This window comes from Leptinotarsa decemlineata, unplaced genomic scaffold, assembly GCF_025532065.1.
Source record: "Leptinotarsa decemlineata unplaced genomic scaffold, Ldec_3_MD MMD2_tig00026282_RagTag_RagTag, whole genome shotgun sequence".
NCBI lineage: Eukaryota > Metazoa > Arthropoda > Insecta > Coleoptera > Chrysomelidae > Leptinotarsa > Leptinotarsa decemlineata.
In genome coordinates, this window is record NW_027412668.1 from 12,517,834 (window position 1) to 12,534,851 (window position 17,018).

The following is a 17,018-nucleotide window of genomic DNA, read 5'->3' on the forward strand; positions in this document are numbered from 1 at the left end:
TTTCTCACTAACTGACCTCAAAATAATTCACAGATGGAGGGATATTTTCACTTGGTCTATGTTTTTTATTATTTTCCACATTTCTCGAAATAACCTGTCTACAATAAGGACTTTCGATAATAAATGAAATTTCACCTTGCGCTACAGTTTCATTGATTCATGGTGAAAGTGAAGGAAAAACTTTGAATTGGTTTACACAATGTCTCAAAAAAGCGGTTCCGCTCTATAGTTAATCTACTCGATTGATTTCAGCATGCTCCTGCTAGTCCTGCTACAGGATAAACGGGAAACATCTGCAAGGCTAACCTGTTGTAAGGTATCTTGCTAAATGTCTATCGGATATAATTCAATTTCCAGCTTGGTATTAGTCAGGAAAGTACTAGTTTTCCGGCAGGCATCCACCAAAATTTACTGTGAAGGTACGTTGGAAGAGATGAAGGTTTCGACTTTTTCATTTATTCTTTAATGTGTATGTATCTCTTCTAGAAACAACCTTCAGAATAATTTTAATTTCTGTCAGAGTAATCATACATAGGTTGTTTCGTTCCCGCTTGGTAAGACTAATCGAATCTTTTCTAGCTGACAGGCGACGCAGGGGTACCACAAGGTGCAGTCCTTTCGCCACACCTTCAACAAGTTGGCACAGTTCTGCTGGCGAGATCAACTAGCCAAGCTCATGTCACCAGATACTTGTAAGAGCAGGCGAATAGACTAGAGGAATTGGCCAACCTTTGAAAAATCAGTATAAACTCTGACAAGAGTCGGGCGATACAGTTCACCCGGAGGCTGGTACACCCGGAGACTGGTACACCCGGAAGAAAACCTCACCTTCAACGGACAAGAGATTCCGTGGACCAACGAAGCGAAGTACCTGGGAGTCACCCTCGACAGTATACTAACGTTCAGAAGACACGTTCGGTAGAGACGGGCTGGCGAGAGCTGCCAGACAAAACCTATATCCAATTATAGGTCGCAAAAGCAACATGGGGCTCCAATTGAAGTTGCTGATAATGAAGACCGTATTATTACCAATAATCATGTATGCCTGCACTGCATAGGGCCAGTAAACGCTCCAAGATACATACGGAACAGATATATATTCCGGGACCTGGACCTGAATATACAATAAGTAGACGCGTATATGAGAGAACACGCAGAAGACGAGTTCGACAGAATCCGATCGCACGCCAATCCAGCGCTGCATGATCTACACAAAGCATTAAAAAGAGATGATCCCAGATTCTGAGAAAATGATAAACACAGAAGGCCAACCAAGCATAATCAACGACCACCTCTGAGAGTCGCCACCAGGCGGTTCCGGTAAATATAAAATTTTTTTTACCAAATTTCAAACTCCCTTCTTTTACAGATTCACCGAGAAACACTTGCTCGCGATCTAAAAACGCTCCTCTCCGGTTAGTTTTTAGGGGCTCCATGCAATAATTACATTCAAGTAAAGACATGATTCAATAAAATACTAGATCAGAAAGTAAAAGCGCCTAAAGGCTGGCTTTCGACCGCAGTCAGATGTCAATATTGCTGAAGTGCCCATCAGTAAGCTGGATGGACAAGATGGGATGTTCTGCATACAGTAACCGTGTGGGGAAGATTTCATCTCAGGGCATTCCACCCGGGAGGGTGCATGGGAGGAGGGGGTTGAAATTATTCGAGGCACACTGCTGTATGGATGAGGTCGAGATAATATCTCGAAACCGGTCTCTAGGTGATCTAATCGATTGACTTCAAAATGATCCTACTGCTGGATGAACGAAAAACATCTGCAAGACTGACCTCTGTGAGGTATCTTGCATACATTTATGTCGGATATAATTCAATTTCCAGCGTGGTACTTGCTGGGGAAGTTATTGCTTTTTGGCAGGCTTTTACCAGAACCTAGTGTGTAGGTATGTTGGAAAAGATGAATGTGTACAGATTTCTATTTCGGAATATAAATTTTCGTAAGTTTATTTTCAAGACCCATTTATTAATTATAATAATGTTTGCGTAGCCCTGATAAGGATATCACAATATGTGCTAATCTTTATAGTCTTCTAGTTGATGAGATGGATATGTTTCCAGTTTTAATATCCACTTTCTTGATGAATAGTGGTTGCATTATCCTGGATATCGTACTTTCTAGTCCTATTTGTTTTACAGAGCTTTTTTACCTGAATCAAGTGACAGGTGTTAAAACCCTGGAGCATCTGTTATTCAAATTTTATTTACGAAGGGTTTCAACGTATATCAAGTTCTACATAGTGATATGGTATGAAATTGAAGTACTTTGTTTCAATTACTTTAATACAATAGGAGCTATTGTATAGTGAAACATGTATTGCGGTTTTGTGAAGTACTAACGTGGAAGTCACGATATATCTTGAATACTAACACCACACGTATTCTTCATAAATTTTGGATCATAATTGCACATACTGTATATCTGACCTGATTGCCGTATACCCTGACCCAAATTATGTGTGGGTAGTGATGAATGATATCCTTATCACCGTTAGGAAGTTCGTTAGAGGATTTATCAAAATACTACAATTTTAATGGGTCACTGATATAAAACCATCTAGAAATATTCATTTATGAATGACCAGAGAGTATAAAACTGATTTTTGGTGCGGCATATCCACGCAATATTACAAAATGTGGAATTTCAACGAGCGGAAAATTATCCGAATTAACTTTTTTGGAAGTTTTTCATGGAATATTTCATTTTTCTAAAATAATATTTATTTATTCATCAATTTCTATTTTGTCACTTCAAAGTAGCCCCCCCTCAGATGTAATACACTTGTGCCAAAGTTTTTTCCATTCCTTGAAGCAGTTCTGATATGCACTTTTTGGTATATTTTTGAACTCTCTCCGCGTTTGATAGAATCAGTTTGTATTTGGTTAAGTTATTGTCTTGAGCTGTTTAGAGAAAATTCCTTTCATGAGTATTATGATTCAGTCAATAAACTGACCCATTGACATTCAATTTCATTCGACATTTGTCATCATTAAATGAACCAAACTGACGAACTTTGCTCTATCTCTTGACTTAGTTCATTTAACGCGCGTCAATAAAATGTTGCAGTTCTTATGTAGGGAGTCAGTCTTCATGTTTAGTAAGTTTAAGAAAGTCTTTTACAAATCGATCAGTTGAATAATCTGATTCTCATCATTCACAGATTGTGTGACGCATTAATTTAACGAATTCATCAAATAGGTACTATGAGAATACAACTTATAACAATTGTACAGTATACAGTGACATAAAACTCAACTAATACAGTGCTCGACAACTTAATATTATTTCGTCATAAAAAAATGTGTTCTCATTCCTTCTGAATCATCTGAAACCAAGAAAGGCAAACATATAATCCTCTCATAATTGGACAGGAGTCTAAAAGGAGTATTTTCATCGGTTTCCTCAATGTTTTTCGATCTCAGCAAGGCTTTAGACGTCGTCGATGATGATCTTGTAATTAAAAACTTATCGAGATGTAGTGTTGGAGATACTCGTACTTCTTTAAGTTCTCCCAATCCCGTGACATCAAGGAGACTGCGGTTGCTGTATTTCTCGATACTGAAGGAGCATATGACAATGCACTACCTTAAACTATAGTATCATCTCTGGCTAGTAAAGGTATAGAATCGACCATAACTGGCTAGAGCTATGCCATGCTGGTAAACAGAACTGCAACTACGACTCTTCAAGGTGCGGCCATTAGGTTCAGGGTCACCAGAGGCTGCCCTCAAGGTGGGGTACTATCTCCCCTTCTGTGGTCGCTCCTGATGGATAGTCTGCTTGATGCCCACGACAGAAGAAAAGTAGATCTGCAAGCGTATGCAGTAATATCCTCCAAAGCACGATGGACGTTGTTCACAGTTGGTGACTGAGGGAGCAGATGTCTGTCAACCTCAGCAAAACTGTGATAATCCTCTTCTCCACTTTTTTTCAATGATGAGGTCATTCCATTTGAAACGGAGGTGAAATATCTTGGCATTGTCCTTTATAAAAAACTCATCTGGTACACTCACTTGGAAAAAGTTTTATACAAAGCCAGACTGTCCCTATAGACATGTCGAAGGATTTATGGTAAAACTTGAGGCTTAGGTGCCAAACTAATCCATTTGATTCATGTGATGATTGTCAGACCAATGATCACTTATGGTGCGAATGCCTGGTGCCCGAAGGCCCAGGCGAAGCTCTCTGGCTTACAGAGAGAGGCTTGTCTGGCCATCAGTGGTGCCATCAGTACCACACCGTAAGTGGCCATGGAGATTCTTCTAGATCTACCTCCTGTCCACATTTTTCTGGAAAGAGGGGCTAGATGAACTGCATATAGACTTGTGCACAAATCAATTTAATGCTGTGACTTCCAGTGTAAACCAACAGTCTGTCACAGCAATCTGGAAGTGATCTCTGACTTTATGCCTCCAACTGCCAACTACGAACTGCCTTATAAAGTACTGTTCCCGAGTAGAGAGGACTGGATCCTCCGGGAGAAGCAAATATTAAGAGCAGATAGTTGTTGGTTCACAGATGGATCAAAAACACCTTCCGGTTACGGTGCAGGTGTTTTCAGTCGCAGACCCAGGACAGAAATATCAACCTGCCTAGGAATCTATGTGAACCAAGCGGAAATTTACGCTGTTGAATTATGTGCGGAGAGATTAGAAGAATCCAACTTCATACACAAGTCGATAAAAATATTCTTGGACAGTCAAGCGGCGTTGGAAGCTCTTGGCTCTTACCGAGCAACGTCTAAATTGGTAGCAAATTGCCAAAAACTACTGTCCTCAATAGGAAGAATTAACAGATTTTCTCTGGTCTGGATTCCTGGCAATACTGGCTTGGAAGGCAATGATGCTGCTGACTTTCTTGCAAAGGAGGATGCTGCAAGCAGCTTCATTGGACCAGAACCTGCCATTGGCATCGCTTTAGGCTTTGCCAAACAAAGATTGAACACCTGGATGGCAAGAAGATTTATGGACGTCTGGCAGAATCTTCCTGGATTAGCTCACTCCAAGGCGTTTATTCAACCTTCGAAGCTTGATACCAAAAAGTTGTAGGACTACAGTAGGTAGAGATGAACTACGATGTCTAACAGGCCTTGTTACAGGTCCCTGTCATTTGAATCATCATATGCAGAGACTCAGACTGCATATGAGGCGACAGTGTGTGTCACCTCTGTTTGGAAAATGTTGAAACAGCAGAGCACATACTTTGTGCCTGCCCCGCTGGGGACCAAGTCAGGTTTTTACAGTTCAGCAGAGTCGTACTTTTACCATCTGGACTGAAAGACTACTCACCATACAAACTAATCGGCTTCATTAGGAAGCTGGATTTATTTGGTGAATCGGTATGAGCCACAATAAATCATTGCGGTTTGCGGTGGAGGGTCGAATAGACTCACAAACTTTGGACCTAACCTAGCCTAACCTAACGTCTTCAAGTTAGTTTAGGCTAACAAAATCCAATATGTCAACTCAAATAATAATATTTTTCGCAAATCTTCAGAGTTTTTTTGAAAACTCTCAACACTAACTCTGTCTCCTCCTCTGGTACATGCTTTCCAATTTTTTTTTCAGAATCTTCTGAAAGTCCATACTGGAGAAACATTCGCAGCAGTGTTCTGCGATCTTTTTTAAGATTTCGATTGGGTCAATGATAATACACTAAGAAAACTCCACCATTACGGATTCAAGGAATCACAGAGGTGATAACATTTCATGATCATTCGCTAAAGCGTGTTGAACAGCACTAACTTTTTCTGGTTCCTGAAATCGGATATGTTATACGTGTTCTTTGAAACAAGTTTCAATGGCTCGCTTAGTCCGACCAATATATTTTTGTCTTTCAGGTAAATCGACAATTTCCGTGTTGTGAATTAAAATTGATCAATTTTGGAACATATTGAATAAACTTTAATCTATTTCAACCCTGGCACAATCTTCAGATTATAAAAATTCTCAGCTAATGAACCGTTCATATACTTTGTAATGGTGTACTGATCACTCGATTAACCGTTTTATAGCCATCTAGATTAGAGTTTCGTAATCGAGTTGGAACATAACTTGAGCTTCTTTAGTAGTGTTATAGACGATAACGATTTTGCAAATAGGTATACCTTATAGCATTTTTTCCTATCACGATGCGGTCGTGAATGAAGATTTAAGATATTACAATATGTCTCATTAGTGAGGTCAGATAACAAAATTATAGATTGAAATTCACCATATGTTATTGAAAAGGTTTTCACTCATCCACGCACCACTAGACTTCAATCTTTTTATAAACCGTTCCATCGCTCAAACTATGGACACCATAGCTGTCTATCCCGTATTGACAGACTCACAAATGCTTATCAACAATTAGATTTCTTCAGCCTCTCATTGCCCGAGTTCAAAACTAGTCTTATCCTAGTCTTGTTAATATTTTGGTTTTCTTTTTGAGTGCTCCTCTAATGTGCAACCATATTTTTTAATATAATTTTGTAATGCTCATCTAAGCTATTCATCTAACTGCTAATGGGCAAATCGAACTATTTTAGCTTATCACTTGTGAAATATATAACGAGATATATAATGTCTTATTATCCCAAAATTAATTCAATATTTGTTATCTCTTTCTAATTGTACTTGTGATGCACTGTTTAGAACTTTTAGTGCAGTAATGAATAGTACTGGAGTTTTATCTCAACACCAAACTGTTATTTTCAACACCTCGACACGTGTTTCAATCACCAAGTGATCATATTTAAGAGGAAGAATAAACTCAAGATCATCTTGAAGATGATCACTTGGTGATTGAAACGCGTGTCAATGTGTTAAAAATAACGGTTTGGTGTTAGGGAAAAATCTCCAGTAATATTTCTTTATAATTGTCACATTCTGTTATTATTTATGTTCTGTACTGGAACAGTCCCGTTGAATAATAAAAAAATATATAAAATGTACCATACTGAATGAAGTATAAAACATAGCGAAAATGAAATTCAAATCAGAAAAGAACGAAATAAATATCAAGAAACTATTAAATCTGCACGAGCGGAAGAATGCTTAGAGCCATGTGTTCAGCACTAAACCTCAGATGTTTCACAGGTCATTTGCGATTCGAAGAAATTGCGGACGCTTTACTACATTTGGGGATAGTATATCAAAAGAGGCTGTGAATATTCCCAGTGCAGGGTGTCCTATCCTGACATATTTTTATGTAGCTTAGTTGATAATAATTACATATTTCACGTGATTGGTCATCATTGCTTTTTGAATATTTGAGTAAATTATCATTAGAATAACAATAGATGTTTCAAAAATACTGAAACTATTGTTACATAAATTCAATTACGTCGGAGGTATTTTCGACATAAATCATTTAAAAAAATAAGTTCAAATGTCTAGGTATATAGAATAGAATAGAATAGAATAGAATGGAATGAAATGGAATGGAATGGAATGGAATGGAAAGGAACGGAACGGAACGGAACGGAACGGAACGGAACGGAACGGAACGGTACAAAACGGAACGGAACGGAACGGAACGGAACGGAACGGAACGGAACGGAACGGAACGGAACGGAACGGAACGGAACGGAACGGAACGGAACGGAACGGAATGGAATAGAATAGGAAAGAATTGACATTTATTTATACTGAACAACTAATAGAATGGTTTCCACTTACATGATGCACAGTTTTTTAAAGTTCCTTTCACATAGTATTCATTGAGTACCATTGATACTGTTAAAATCGATATAAAATATAACAATATAAAACAATAAAATGACCGTAAAAAAATTCAGACACATTTGAGCATTCGAAGGAGCTGTCCGTCTATAATACTGAATATATCCAGTTCAGAGTTTCTCGCCATTTTGTTGACTGTTTCGAGACATTGTTGAAGAGGAGACAAATTGTTTGAGACACGAAATAGATTGTCTTCTCTTCTCAGTCTTACGTCAGGTACAATAAAATCAATATTATAGAGAATTTCAGGTACTTTCAGTTTTCTAAGAATGTTAAAAACAAAAATCACTTCCGAGGACTCACGGCCGTATTTCAATGGTTGCACATTGAATTCTTGTGATTGGCTGGAATACGATATAAATAAAGGCCAGACAATATGTTTTTTGAAGAGTAGTGTTCTTAATAATCGTTTATGGACTTTTTCTATAGTATCTGAATATAAAAAGGTCTTTGGATTCTAAACGACACAACCATATTCCAGCTCAGAACGAACAATGGAGTTAAAGAGTAACAAACAAGAATCGTGATTGAATTCACGGCTAGATCTTAAGACAAAGCTCATTTTTCTATAACATTCAGAAAGGTACTAAATATTCAATGTGCCGAGAGAATCTGAACACATCCGTGAAAATGATCCCGAAATCTTTCATCTCATTGATTATCTGTAAATTGGTGTGATTAATGAAATAGTCCTTGATAGTGGTTGACTTCTTTCGAGTGAAACTCATTTAACTTTGTTGAGAGAAAAGTAATTAGAAAAGTAATTAGATACATTATTCAGATCATCTTGAAACATATCAGAATCTTTTTCGCTTTCGATTCTTCTGAGATCATCTGCATATAAGAGAAATTGAAAATCCACGATATACCGAAAAGCGTCATTAACAAATAACACGAAAAGTAGAGGTCCCAAAATCGAGCCTTGTGGAATTCCCGAAGCAGCGGTGAATTCGAACGAAGATGACCATGCCCTCAAATCGATCGTGCAGAATATCCAATATGACATGAGCTGTGTGACACGTAGCCATCCTGTTGAAACCACATGGTGTTGGTGTCCAGTTCATCTAATTCAAGCCAAAATAAGCTGATAATCATCAACATATGGTGCTCGCCGTTGACAGTGATGGCCTGGCCGACGTCGTTCTCAAAAAAATATGGACCGATGACTCCGTCAGCCCAGAATCCACACCTAGCAGTTGAAATAGAAAGGGTTGACAGTATAACATTTTTAGGGCTTTTTCTAGACAGCAATCTCAATTTCCGACAGCACTGCGATAATCTCACTAAAATACTCAATAAGCAGTGTTATGTCTTAAGAAACCTGAAAAGAATTCTAGACTACTCTAGTCAACTTTTATATTACCATGGACAGATACAATCAATAATTAACTATGGGATTATTGTTTGGGGAAACTCTCCACCTACACACAATGTTTTTGTAACGCAGAAGAGAATTATTAGAACCACTGCGAACGCATCACGAACATCATCGTGTAGAACATTATTTAAAAAAATTAAAATTTTGCCTCTACCTGCTCTCTTCATTCTGGAAATTTTGTTGTACATCTATGAAAACAAAGATTTTTTCAAACAAAACCAATCTTTCCATGAATATAATACCCGCATCAAAACATATTTTCACATACCCAAAACAAGTTTATCTCTACGTCTGAACGCGTTTGAGATTTTGGGGCTGAGTTATATAATGCACTTCCGGAGTTTTTCAAAATTATAACCAAGGAACAAGTATTCAAACATAAAATAAAACAATTACTTTTTGAAATTAGCCCCTATACAATCGATGAGTTTTTTCTTATCTACATTAATAAAAATTATATGTATTATTTTTTATTTTTGCTGCTATGTTCAGTTATTTCAATAACTTTTGTAATATGAATGTGTCTGTTTTATAGTTGTATTTTATATATGTATCTGATATGTACTGATTTGGCCAATTGCCTCTTTCAGGCTCATTATAATGGATCAATGAAATATTATTATTATTATTATTACTTTTTCGGGATGCATTTACGCTCTTGGATCTAATGTGGATTGGTGGATTGGTATCATCCCAAATTCAACAATTTTGTTTGCGAATAGTCCTCTCGGCAGGACGATTATGGTGAACGTAAAATGGGCGAAGTGCACGGTACGTTGTCCGAACAGAACACCCATTTGCATTTGCACCGCTATATCCGTCCATGCTGATTTGGCCAAAACAGACTGAATGAGTGACAACTAATTTGACAGATGTAGCCTCTACAAGACGGCCGTTATCAATTGTCAAAGTTCGGAAGTTCCTGTTGGAAGACTCTTTATAATAAAAAAATTTGTAACCTAACTTTCGGTGAAAACCCCACCAATAACACCTTTTAATTTTCTTTCATCAACAGTAGAGGTACTTGTTTACAATGTATGAGAACTGCGTCAATCAATATTTGTCCTTTGCTATTTGGAGAGATACACGAATTATTCTCCAGATATAACAAACTATGAATGATTAATTGCACGGGGTCGTAGGAGTAGCGGATGTGGTCGCTGATAAGAGGACTTCCTCCTATTTCGTTTCCGTTATAACTTCGTTCAACTCTTCTTTTAATCGAATGTTTTTATCAGGCAATTCTGGCGAATGTTGTGTAATATTTCAATTTAATTGATAGCAATTGTATAAAAACGGAATAGATATTTAGTAATGAATTATCGTTCATTATCAACTACAACAAACACATGCAAAACACCCTCCAAATACATAATTTCCTAAAATTATATTCATGCGTAGTAAACTTTCCTAAAACTGGCTAAAAAATAGGCTCATTTTCACTTTTTCAACTCCAAAAATGAAATCGACACTTAATTTAATAAATAATGTCAACATTTTTTTTCTGAGTAGATCCAATGCTTCAGAAAATAAAAACAAAGAAACAGTTCAGCCAAACGGGGCGTGCCGTAACCAGATATGCGAGATGTGGAAGGGCTGAAAATCGAAATTAATTTCAGATGTTTCTGTATAAGCGGTAAAGTTCAATTGTTTTTTACGTGTTTGTATTCCTCTTTCTATGTTGTTAAAGTGATGAAGATAAGAAATTCTTAAAAAGGTATTGTGTAGTTCACGGATGTATATTTTCAACCCGAAATGCACCAAAAAAATTATTTGTATCTGTTACCAAAACTGAAAAAGTTAACACATCCTTGCAAATTATGCGAAGAAAGGAATTCGTTAAATGAAGTTGTTCTTGTTGCAATGATTACTTTAATGTAAAAACATTACTGGTATTCTAAAGGAATAATTCATTCAATACCCAAACATACGAATATACAAATAAATAATGTTCCAAATTAGAATAGATAGTCATCAAAAACGCCTTTTATCATTGAATTTGGGTTCTTATTCTCTCAAAAATATTCCATAACTATGAATATTACTTGTGCCTGCCTTGATTTTTCTGAACTGCACACATCCTCATTCAAACCTCAAACATTAATTGCTCCGCTTTATAGCAGTTTGGACGTGGACAACTGATTGAACATATCTTGTGACGTCACACTAGCTATCAACAAACGCGTAGTTTAAAAGTCGCAAAACTTCAAATGTTTGCCTTCATTACATGGAATAAGGCGTTTGACTGTTTCACATGAGCTGCTGCTGGCAAAGCTCGAGCACTGTGGAGTAAGAGGAACCCCACTGAATCTCGTAAAGCCTATCCAACCGCAACAAGTGGTATTTGTCAACGAAACTACTTCGCTACGTGTTCGTACTGATCATGGTGTGCCACATGGATCCGTACTTGGGCCATTGTTGTTCACCATTAATGTCAATGATATATTTCATTACTTGTTTCCGGATATGTATATTGCATTTGCTGACGACACTTCATTAATAAATTCGCATTATAGTCATCTTGTACTGAATGAACTTATGGCGACTGCTGTCTCTAGAGCAGAACTGTGGTTTACGACAAATAAACTCAAAATGAACAATGATAAGACGCAGCACATCATATTCTCCTCTAATAAAAACATTTCGAATAGATCCACTGCTAAACTTCTGGGGATAACTCTCGATGATGAATTAAAGTGGAATAGCCACATAAACTATCTATGCAGTAAACTGTCTAGCCAACTATTTTTGCTGCGAAAACTGAAAAATATTGTGTACAAAGATGTGCTGTAGACTATATACCACTCCCTCTTCCATTCGCATATAAGCTATGGTACCATTTTATAGAAAAATTCTAGTCAGGCAACAAGAGTATTCAAGTTGCAAAAAAGGACATTGAGAATAATTGTAGGCCACTTTTCATCAAAAATCGAATAATGCCACTTCCTTGCATCTATATACATCAAACCCTTATTGCATTGCACAATCTAAAGTTGAACTCAAGACTTCCACGACAGGTTCAGACTGAAAATGTCTTCTTTCAACTCTCCCAACTTGAATTTGTACAATAAACAAAATGAAGGCCTAACAAAATTCAGCATGTATCTTTTTAAGAAAGAAATTAAAAAAACATTGACTGAACATTGCTTCTATTCAATAGAAAAATACATGAGCTCCACAATTCACTAGTCCATTGCTATACACTCATCTTCTTTTTATATATTTATTTATTTTTATTTTTACATTTATATGTGTAATGTTACTGACCTGCTACAGGTGTAAGTTATTCACAGTGTAGTCAATTAAGTTCACTTTACTTTACTTTACGTTAAAAACAAATAGTTTTCCTTTATTCTTGGAATATTCTCGAAAGTAATTTCTAAAGTACTGTATACAGGATGAATAACTGTGAATCCTTAAAAGTGTTTTTTCACTCGTTAGGTAATATATGAGGCCTGTTCAGGAAATTGATTTTCCATTTTTCCCAAAAAGTATTCATTCATTCATCAATTTCTATTTTAAAACTAATTGATTTATTGTATGATTTTTACTATAAAGCGTTTTACAAAAACCGCGACAAGTGTTGCAGTTTTAATATGGATCTTCAGACTTGGGAACAGAAAAAAGTCGCAGGGGGGCAAATCTGGTAAATACGGTGGCTGAGGCATGAATAAGGTGTTTTTTTAGTCAAAAAAATACGAAAAGGCAATGAGGAGTGGTCAAGTGCATTATCGTCATGCAAAATCTTGACATTTGATCTAACTTGGTCTTGGCTCTGAGCAATGCTCATGCGACGGTTTTTTTTTGGTCGAATTCAGCAATGTTGAAACGAATTTTGCTGCCATACGCTTCATGGCCAAATTTTACGAAAAAATTGGGTGGCCATCAGCCAACAGATATTTCGGCATTCTCAGCAACTTCCCCATACTAATTTTCTTCACTTTCTTAAATTTTTTGTCGGTTATTGATGTGCTGATGCGTTCAGGGCCAGCATCGTCATTCACATCTTCTCGACTTTCTGTGAAAAGCTTGTAAATATTTTTCTGGCTCAGAGTACAATTACCGTATGCCACTTTCAATATTTTAAGTCTTTTCGGGCACCTAATTCCATTTTTTACACAAAATTTGATGCTAAATCTTTGATTCATTTCTTTTTTATAACAGAAAATTGCCGAACACGCAAAACACTTTTTATAACAGTTATGCCTCTCACCAACAAGCATGCTAAATAGCTAAAACTGTGAACATATGTTCGAGATGAGTGTACCAACATACAAAAATAAAATAATCGCTAATCGAATGTAGGTAGCCCGCGAAATTTGAACATTCACTTCATTCTTGGGACAGTCCACGTAACTTACTATGACGTTACAAGATTATTATTGATGGAACCATGAACATATTTTTTTCATGATTCAAAATGCCAGTTAATATCTTCTGCTACTGTATTGATTTTTCTCGTGGTACAAAATGCACTGAATATAAAACTAAAATAGTCGGGAGTAAAAATAACAGGCAGTGCCCAAGAATTATTCTCAGTACGAAGTGTGTGGTCCAAGTTTACTTTCTGTCAAAATAGGGTGGGTGTCGTAATGTGTAGTAGGTGGTTATGATTTTACAGGCGGCCTTAATCCGGGGAGTGGTCGCAATCAGATACAAGTTTAAATTACTAAATTCACTGACTTTTTGAAAATTCCAATTTTCCAAGATCCTCAAGTTTTTCAGGTGCGATATCGACGCTGTCACTGCAAAATGTCAAATGAAAATAGTCCAGTTTTTATTTTTGGCGTCAACTGATTGCTTCAATACCTCATTCAGCGGCCACGTTCCTACAATATATCGTACGTCAACAGAAGTGTCGCGTCTTCGACTTGTCGAAATAATGATTAAAACAAAATATGTTTAAAATATTTTTTTTCGTTAACCAGCTATCGCACCCCTACGAACGACAACCCTCAGAAGTCAAAACTTGTGCGAACTAAGGACTAACGAGGTCTTACCTTTTAACGTGTGATTCCTAACACGGGTTGGACAATAACAAGTGAAAATCGAGCGTTCAGCCTTGGACTGTAATAATTGTAGTTGTAGTTGTTCCTGCATCAATCTCAGCTTTCGAAAGGGCCTTTTCTTGGGATGTCCTTTCTTCAGCTTCACTGGGTTGCACGACATAACTGAAAATTTCACCAAAATCACCTAACAGTTGGAGATAGCCCAGATTGGTAAATGGTGGTTCGCGGAACCCTGGGATTCCTTAGAAATGCCACAGGGATTCCTTAGAAAGGCCACAGGGGTGGCTATTTCAGTCCTGTTTCCATTTATAACGACTTACCGATGAAAGACTGGATTTTCAGCTTACGCTCACACAAAAAATAAATACAGAAACAGACCGGATGCAGCTTCGGATCTTCATATCCGACTGTCTGACTTAAAGCCTAATTTTAGTACTATTATGAAAATTTTTTTTGAAATCTTTCATTCTAAACATCAAATAGTTTTCATTTAATTTTTTTTTACTTTCGAGTCGTAAGACGAAAATATTCATGTATCTATCATAGTCAAATCATTAATATGTAACAAAAACAGAACTGGACCTAACACAGAACCCTGTGGCACACTAGATCTACTTGCCCTGCTTTCTGAGAGTTCCGATGTTCTTACCATTTGAGAAAGTTAAGACAAATGAGGTCAGTTATGCACTGACACCAAATGACGTAAAATTTGTTGACATTCATTCAACTGCTAATTTTCACAACCACATTTATATTTTTGAGGTTTGTATACTTATCATATATAAATCAAAATCTGTTTGGCTTGGATATTAACCCATCTGCAATTTGCACGTTTCGTTGTTGAAGTTTGTCTACTGGATTTCCCATAAAGCTCGAACCAGGATTTTATAGAAAAATAAACGCATTTTTATCTTGAAATTTGAATGAATGTGAATGGTGTTTACATATATGAACGGGGAATTCCTGAGAATGTTATTACAAAAGCAGACTCCTCCTCCTCTTTGCCGTTCGTCATTAGAGAATACTAACTGAATACAAATAGTTTAGGAAATGTATGATTGGAACACGTGACAGGAACTTTTGATAATAAATTTCATGGAGATAAAATTATCAATAACAGTAAATTCCACATTTGTTTGAAGGTGATTGACAATGTTTCATGATGAATTTCACTAGTTCGAACTTCCATTGTCTAATATATAAAATGATTTGAAATCCCTGAGACACCTAAAAGAGAAGAATTAAAAAAATGAATAGCTGAAATTAAAAATTATATTGAGCAAAAACCTGAAATGAAATAACAGTAAAATAAAATACAAGTAAAAATGGAACAATTGAACAAAAATTAAATAAAAATAAAGAAATGAAATAAGAAAAAAAATACAAAGTCAAGAGATTCCAAGCCACGTTAGTTCACGAAGTTTCGATTGTTGGTATCTACAATCGTCTTCGGGTGATGACTGGACTGATTCCTCCGAGAAATGACTATTTATGGGTCGTTCGAGTACTTTCACTTATCCCCGCTTTCCATCTTCCGCTTCATTGTTCTAGTGGGAGATGACCGTTTGGCGGGAGTTGACCATTTTTCGCTTGATAATGGGTTTCCATACGTTGCGTATCTTTACGCTAGCTTGGCTCAATACGTTGTTGAACAACATGTATGCGGCTTCCTTGAACTCTATCGTAAACCAATGTTCCTCTCTGTGTATGATCTCAGCTTGGGACCACTCGATGTTGTGTTGATGGGTCCAAACATGGTCTGCTGTTCCTGATTTGCTGGTTTTCCTCGCTGTGTATGTTTCTTGTGCTCAGCAATGCGAACATTCATTCAGCTATTCATTTTTTATTTCTTCTCTTTTAGGTGTCTCAGGGATTTCAAATTATTTTATATATTAGACAATGGAAGTCCGAACTAGTGAAAGTAAATTCCAAGCCACCCTACCCTGAATGAGTCAGTTGATACTAAGACTATAAAAAATCCTGAAACACGTCAAATTTAGTTTTCAGAGGGACGCTTCTATAAAAAAATCAACCCCTTGTAAGCCACCCCCTATTATAAACACCGTCATCTCAAAAATTTTAAATGGAAATAATAGTAAGGTGACACCTTATTTCAAAGATCTTTCAATTCTGTATTTAATCCTCTGAGATTTTTGGCAATACAACAATGAGGAATGTGACACAAATAAAACACTCATTTATGTTTTCATTTAATTCCAAAATATACAATCAACCTGAAGATGGAATTTCACTATTTGAAATGTTCAAACTGAATGGAATGATAATTATACATTTTTTCGTTCAAGTACACAATATGGTTCTGAAGTTTATCCCTTAGTTATTGCTAAAGTTATTTGTTTAATTTGAAAGGGTTATATTTTTAGCAGTGATTAATTTTGGGGAAAGAAAATTTTTGGCTTTCTACTAGTCCATCTTGATATAGAAAAATGTGGGAATCTTCCAAAGAAAAGAAGGAAGTAATCAATTCCAAAAAGAAGTAACTGTATACATAGATTTGTAGATCGTGCAAAGAAGTAACTTTCAGACACAAATCTGCAAAAAAAAGAGTTCCTGAAACAGAAACTTTCATATAAACATTGAATTACACGAAAGAAAAATTCTTTCGAAACCAATACTTATATGAACACTGAATTATGCAGAAAACACTTTTTTCTATTCAGTTTGTATTCCAAACAGTTGTTATGAAATTGAATCAGATATCATTCACAGGGTTTCTACACTATATACTGAATGAAAATAAAAATTTCACTTACATGGAACACTGTCATGCTCACTGGTAGACATCGATGTTTCGCCGTAAGACACTTGCCTTACACTTGTAAATGTTAAAATTATTCTAAAATAGTAACTCAGTTTCATTGATGAAG